Consider the following 7,457-nt stretch of genomic DNA (forward strand, 5'->3'; position numbering starts at 1 on the left):
ATAATGAATTGTCAGAATGTTAACCTGAATGTATTTTAAGTATAAAACAATAAATAACTTTAATACGACCTACAAAAAAAAAAAAAAAAAGAGGTTAGGGTTAGGGTTAGGGTTAGGGTTTTTGAAGAAAAAACATTTTACAGAAATGCAATGATTGAGAGCTACATATGTATGTACAACTGGACTGTTTCCCCCCTCTCCTATAGAAAAGAAAAGAAGGGAGAATTGGTGAAGTGAAATTTTGAGGTTATGTAAACAATTATTTAAAAATATGCAGTACTGCTTTAGTTAATAGTTTAATAGTAAATGATAGTTTATGAGTCAGTTCGTACTTGATATCTACTGTAAGATGTAAGTAATCCACAGACTTTTACTGACAAATGTCAATTTCAAATAATGTCATTTCTTTTGTTCAGCAATAGTTTGATCTCTAGGTGCTCAGGATCATTGTACAACTCTGAATCCAAATGTTAGCCTGTTTAATTCATTTTTGGTATGTTATCAAAGTTTGGTAAAACCTCAGTACAGCACAGAGGATGCACTATTGCATTGAAAGCATCATGTAGTTTCATGTTATGTCAATCTCTTCTTTTCTACCCATCCTTTCTCTACATTGTTCAATATTATGGTAACGGGAGTAACAATGAGACCGCTTGGCTTACCTTTGCAGTTCCATGACAAGCCATAATCGCAAACGGAACAAAATGGAAAACTGTCAGACTTTCCAAAATATGCTTACTATCCAAGATTGTAGTTTACAGTAGGGGTTTTGTGTTTTTGATTAATTAAAGCAGGTTTTTCCTGTGCTTCCCCAGCGCAGCCTCACACCACTCCAGACCTACATCTCCCACCTGAAAGGCCCTTTCAGAATCAAGAAATAAATAAAATACGATACGTTTTGTGGATGCAAAAGGCTATGCTGAGCAGTTCATAAATCAATTGCCTTGAAAAGGGAGCTGTTTTAAGCCTTTCTCCTGAACGCAAATGGAACCGTAATTGACAGAACAAAGTGAGGCAATTAACTATGTTTTCTTAAAGGAGTGAATATGGAACGGCATGGCCATTCATCACCATATGTCGGACTGGCGCTTCTATGAGAAAGCGTGGAATGAGGGGGGAATTATGAATTATTATTATCAGCAAGCTTGGTGTTTTATATGGCTGTGATAGTTAATGAAAGGAGTGAGCTCTTGTCTCACTGTCTCAGTGAGATAAACTAGTTTAAGAATGCTCTTTTTTATTGGAATCCTAAAACTTTTTTTTTTTTACTTACAGTACCAAGTCAGATAGTACAGAATATTAACTTCCACAACTGTCATTAAGAATCTAACAAAATTATAGATTAAGGACATAATGTAGAAGTGAATTGATGCCACAGTTCCAAAACAAAGTCTTAAATGACTGATTGTGTGAAAAGCTACTGTAGCTTATAAGAAATTTTAATCTTGGGAGCCTACTTGTGCTGTCAATAAGTTAGCTAAACTAACACCCTGCTGAACATCATCTTGACAGAACAGCCAATAACAGTTGAGTTTATCAATCATATATTATAAGCAAATGTGTTATCACAGGTCAGGTCTGGACAGACATTTAGTACAATATACTGCTAAATATATATTTTTTGGTCCCACTTTATATTAGGTGGCCTTAACTACTATGCACTTACATTTAAATTAATCATTTGGTACAATGCACTTATTGTGTACATACATGCTTTTACATTGTACTTATATTTTTAAACATACCTATATGTAATTTTATCTGTAATTAATTTCTGTAATTACATTTATAATTACACTGTTGACCCATCCCTTACACCTTAACTCACCCTTAAACCTACCTATACCACCAAACCTGTCCCTAACCTTACCCGTATCCCACCTCAATAGCAGCAAAAGTGTTTTGCAATACAGTATGAACACAGTAATTACATTGTACTTATTTTTTGATGTAAGTACATAGTAGTTAAGGCCACTATATATGCTATGTGAAAATAAATAGGGCAATAATAATGAACACCAATTAATTTTAGAAGAACCATAAATATATATATATATATATATATATATATATATATATATATATATATATATATATACACTCACCTAAAGGATTATTAGGAACATCTGTTCAATTTCTCATTAATGCAATTATCTAATCAACCAATCACATGGCAGTTGCTTCAATGCATTTAGGGGTGTGGTCCTGGTCAAGACAATCTCCTGAACTCCAAACTGAATGTCAGAATGGGAAAGAAAGGTGATTTAAGCAATTTTGAGCGTAGCATGGTTGTTGGTGCCAGACGGGCCGGTCTGAGTATTTCACAATCTGCTCAGTTACTGGGATTTTCACGCACAACCATTTCTAGGGTTTACAAAGAATGGTGTGAAAAGGGAAAAACATCCAGTATGCGGCAGTCCTGTGGGCGAAAATGCCTTGTTGATGCTAGAGGTCAGAGGAGAATGGGCCGACTGATTCAAGCTGATAGAAGAGCAACTTTGACTGAAATAGCCACTCGTTACAACCGAGGTATGCAGCAAAGCATTTGTGAAGCCACAACACGCACAACCTTGAGGCGGATGGGCTAAAACAGCAGAAGACCCCACCGGGTACCACTCATCTCCACTACAAATAGGAAAAAGAGGCTACAATTTGCACAAGCTCACCAAAATTGGACGGTTGAAGACTGGAAAAATGTTGCCTGGTCTGATGAGTCTCGATTTCTGTTGAGACATTCAGATGGTAGAGTCAGAATTTGGCGTAAACAGAATGAGAACATGGATCCATCGTGCCTTGTTACCACTGTGCAGGCTGGTGGTGGTGGTGTAATGGTGTGGGGGATGTTTTCTTGGCACACTTTAGGCCCCTTAGTGCCAATCGGGCATCGTTTAAATGCCACGGCCTACCTGAGCATTGTTTCTGACCATGTCCATCCCTTTATGACCACCATGTACCCATCCTCTGATGGCTACTTCCAGCAGGATAATGCACCATGTCACAAAGCTCGAATCATTTCAAATTGGTTTCTTGAACATGACAATGAGTTCACTGAACTAAAATGGCCCCCACAGTCATCAGATCTCAACCCAATAGAGCATCTTTGGGATGTGGTGGAATGGGAGCTTCGTGCCCTGGATGTGCATCCCACAAATCTCCATCAACTGCAAGATGCTATCCTATCAATATGGGCCAACATTTCTAAAGAATGCTTTCAGCACCTTGTTGAATCAATGCCACGTAGAATTAAGGCAGTTCTGAAGGCGAAAGGGGGTCAAACACAGTATTAGTATGGTGTTCCTAATAATCCTTTAGGTGAGTGTATATATATATATATATATATATATATATATATATTTTACATTGTGTAATTGGTAATAATTAATCAGACAACAATTTTGACCAGAAAACTAGTCAATGCTGTTGGCTACAGAACTGTAAAATCAAATATTGACACAAATTTTGACCTGGAATGCTGTTCAGTCCCAGTTGATTGATGAATTGGGTGCTGAAACAACAAATGTGCAAATAAACTACAATTCATGATTAGGGAATTCCCACAGAATATTGATCATGTATGTATGTTTGTATGTTTGCTTGTTTATGTATGTATGTACAGTACGTGTAATCTAATTTCGTTTTGATCAAATCATATCCATTGGCCACATTCAGTGTGTTCACCCCGAAATAAACCGCCTCCATACTCCAACTCCTAGTGATTTTTACTGAACCCTTTTCCCCAATGTCCCTCAGCCTCTCTCTTCTCACTACAGTGCTTTTCAGATCTGCCATGGTTAATAAAACTCTATTGTTTCCTCACTTTCACTCATTCGTGTTCTTTGCCGGCTGTCCCTCGCCTCGCGCCCTTCCCCGTGTGCAGCCCCGTCATCACCACTGACCTGTACTAAGCAGGAGATCAATAGTCAATTCCATTTTGTGGCCTGCCTCTGACAGCTATTAGATAGGAGTGGATTGGATGCTTGTAAGTAGCAAGAGCGTGAGTCTGAGCTTATCTGACCCCTCCTCCTTCTCCTCCGCTGTCTCGGTCTGTTCTCATCAAGATGGCCAAAAGCTACTTTCCAGTTTCTCAGCCTTACTGTTCACTCACAGATATGGGATGGTCTTGAGATGATCAGAATTAACATGTCCTGTGTGAAAATCTCATATGAAGTCAGTGACTTTGAAGTAATGTTTCAAAGTATAAGTAATCATTTTGATACCAAAAATAAAAAAAGCATACTCTGGCATTTAAGTGGTGTGCATTTTTTTATTGCTCTGACACCTACGGAGCCTCTAAGGTGACATAAAACAAAAAGAAAAGTGTTGCGCTCTCCAGAGAAACTTTCTGGTCTCTCACAAAACATTTGCATTATCTCGCCAGAAGTACTGTGTTCCTGAGGAAACTTTGCATTTGCACACAAAAGGATTGTGTTCCCCAGATAAACTTGTCATTTGCTCGCAAAACATTTGGGTTCTCTTGCAAAAGTACTGCGTTCCTCGGAATAACTTTGTGTTTGCTCAGACCGCATATTATTTCCATCACAAAAACGTTTTGCGAGCAAATGTAAAGTTTCTCAAGTGAACACAACGTTTCGTAGGGCAGCAAGAACATTTTGTAAGAGAAACACTAAATAATTTTGTCCTGGGTTGGGAACCACTGACATGGACCAGTAGTTGCTCTTTCAATGAAAGAAGAAGTTTTCTGGCTGAACCACTCATTTCTATTGTGAGAAATTAATTACACTGTAAAAAAAAATCTGTCAAATTCACGGTAAAATACTGGCAGCTGTGGTTGCCAGAATTCTACCGTATAAAATACAGTAGCAACGTTTTAGGTTTTAACTTAAATTTACAGTTAAATACCGTAATTTCTTTAACTGATATAATCTTAATATACCAACCTATTAAAGTACTGAAATCTGTTTTGTTCTTTTGAAATACACTGATAACCACCAAATGCAGGTGATGATGAGAAAGTCACATGATGAGCCAAAGCCCTTCACAAGCAAATTTAAACAATAGCATTTACAGAAGGTGCACAGTGTCATTCATACAAGCACTAAACACCATCATGGTGAGACTCCTTAAAATGAAATATGCTATAAACATTAATTTAACAACATTAGATGTAACATACAACCCTAATAAACATAACTGATAAGAAAAAACTAAGAAGAAACATAGTTATTTCAAAGAAAAAACGTCAAATTCAAACAGAATTTGAAATGGAACGCAGGGAATTCTGGGAACATCAGTTTACGGTTTTTCCCTGTAAATTTTACAGGAAGTTTCCGTTAACCATGTAACAGGTTTTTACCATAGCATTTTCACAGTTTTTTACCGTTAAATCACGATCATTTTTTACAGTGTACTTTTTGATTGTGATGCAACTCAGATTCTCCATAAATTAGATATCTGGAAATTAGCTTGAAACCTGAACCTTGAATTATGCAAAGAAAAACGTTGTTATCTGAATTGTTTTGAACTGAATTGTCTATGATTCATTTGTTTTTGTAAAGTGACCGTAGGATTTTGAAGGGTGCGACAGTAGATAAATATAACAGTAAAAGTTTTGCAAGCGTGGAAGTTGAATATTGTTTTTCAAATGAGATCAGCTTATTTTTGGTTGTTTTGTTTGATGTCGCTACACTACAAAGAAAAAGTACTAATATGTAGCTTTAAGGTATCAGTATGCAAGCTTTAGGGTTAAATAAGGTACACATCTGTATCTTTTGAAAAGGTACCACACTAGTGACAGTTTCTTTACCCTTTCTTCTGAGAGTGTAGTAGTGCAGATATTACACTTTTTAGCACATAGGGACCCATTCGCTTACAACACTTCCTGTTTCATACCCACATCTGTCTCCAGCTTCCTTTCTGGAAAATGTTAATGTTCAAGGAACGGAAACGATATTTATCTTCCAAGAGATTGTCGGTAAAGCACTATTTTGACCACTGAGTCAGACATGTTAACCTTCAAAGTGAGGATTGGTTCCACAACCATTTCTCTCTCGTTCACGCATACTGTTAGAAAATGATCAAGGACTACATTATGGGGTTCTCCACAATTATCGCTTATACTACCTTTATTATTAAATTTGATAAAATAACATCACAGCATGTGTACAAACCACAAGGCCAAATGCCCAAATCATGCTTGTTTTAGTCAACTTTTCATGAAAAATATGTGACACGATCTGACCAAATCTAGTTTACCACAATAAACATACATACATCATACATATAAGATTGTTATCACTGTCACACATCTCTTTAGCTGAGTTATGGAACACTATTACCAAATAAGTTTTTACAAAAATTTGACATTTTTTTATTTTGGTAACAGGTCTTTACATTAATATAATATAAATGAATATCACAGTTCATAATGTTTGTTTTGACGGTTTCTTAGATGTTTGATGTTGTCTTGTAAAGAGGACATGAAAGATTGAGAAAATCTGCCCCTTCCTCTTTTGACATTGTGCAACAACACTGTCGATTTCACAATAATGGAAGACGAGGTGATTTTGGATTTTCTTTATTATCATTTTCAACATCTTTTAACAAATAATATTTAAAGAACACAACTAAAGATAAATAACCAAGGATTTGTGTACCAGTGTGTGGTCTGAGGAAAGGATGGGCCATTTAAGAAGTTATACAGATATTCAAAGTTTGTTGCAAGCACAAACCAAGATAGAAATGTCACCAACTATTCTCTAAAAGAAAAAAAAAAAAAAAAAAAACAGCATCAGCTACCGCATCAAGTTCCTGGAAGCAATTCGAGAGAAGGGCAAAAACATAAAAAAATAAGAAAAACACACGGAACTACATAAATGGAAAAAGAGAAATTGGCAACCTCATTTGTGTTCAGAGGCATATTAAATCGTGCAGCTGAAGCAACATGCCAGACAGTGACAAAAGAAATCACTATAAATATAATAACTGCTCTCTAGCAGGCGGGCTGCAAAGAACCACAGGCAATTAGCCCCTGCGAGGAGCAGAAATGCTGGCCGGCAGTCGCACAGAAGACAAGGCCTTTATGTGAGCCGCTGATAAGCAGAGAATGGAGCAGAACTTTAATACTGTGGGTTTGCTTGAGTTTGCTGTGCGCTCTGAGATTGGCAGAACGCTATAACTCTCAGCTTGATTGCATTGGTTTGACCCAATTGTATGTTGTAATAAGTAGCAAAATAAACTGGATTAACTCAGCGACTCTGTAGAAATCATATATGGGCCTGTTTCCATATTATTCTTATAACATTAACATATACTGCAACATTACAGTATAACAACAAACTAACCAATGTGAGAAGTGCTGTAAATAAGTTTATTTGGAGACAAGTCTGTCTGGCAGTTATAAAATCATTTTAATTAATTACACGATAAGCTTATTAGTTCAAGGAATAGTTCACCCACAAATTAAACTTTGCTAAAAAATAGGCCATCCAAGGTGTAGA

Source organism: Barbus barbus (genome assembly GCF_936440315.1).
Source record: "Barbus barbus genome assembly, chromosome: 12".
In the NCBI taxonomy this organism is placed as follows: domain Eukaryota; kingdom Metazoa; phylum Chordata; class Actinopteri; order Cypriniformes; family Cyprinidae; genus Barbus; species Barbus barbus.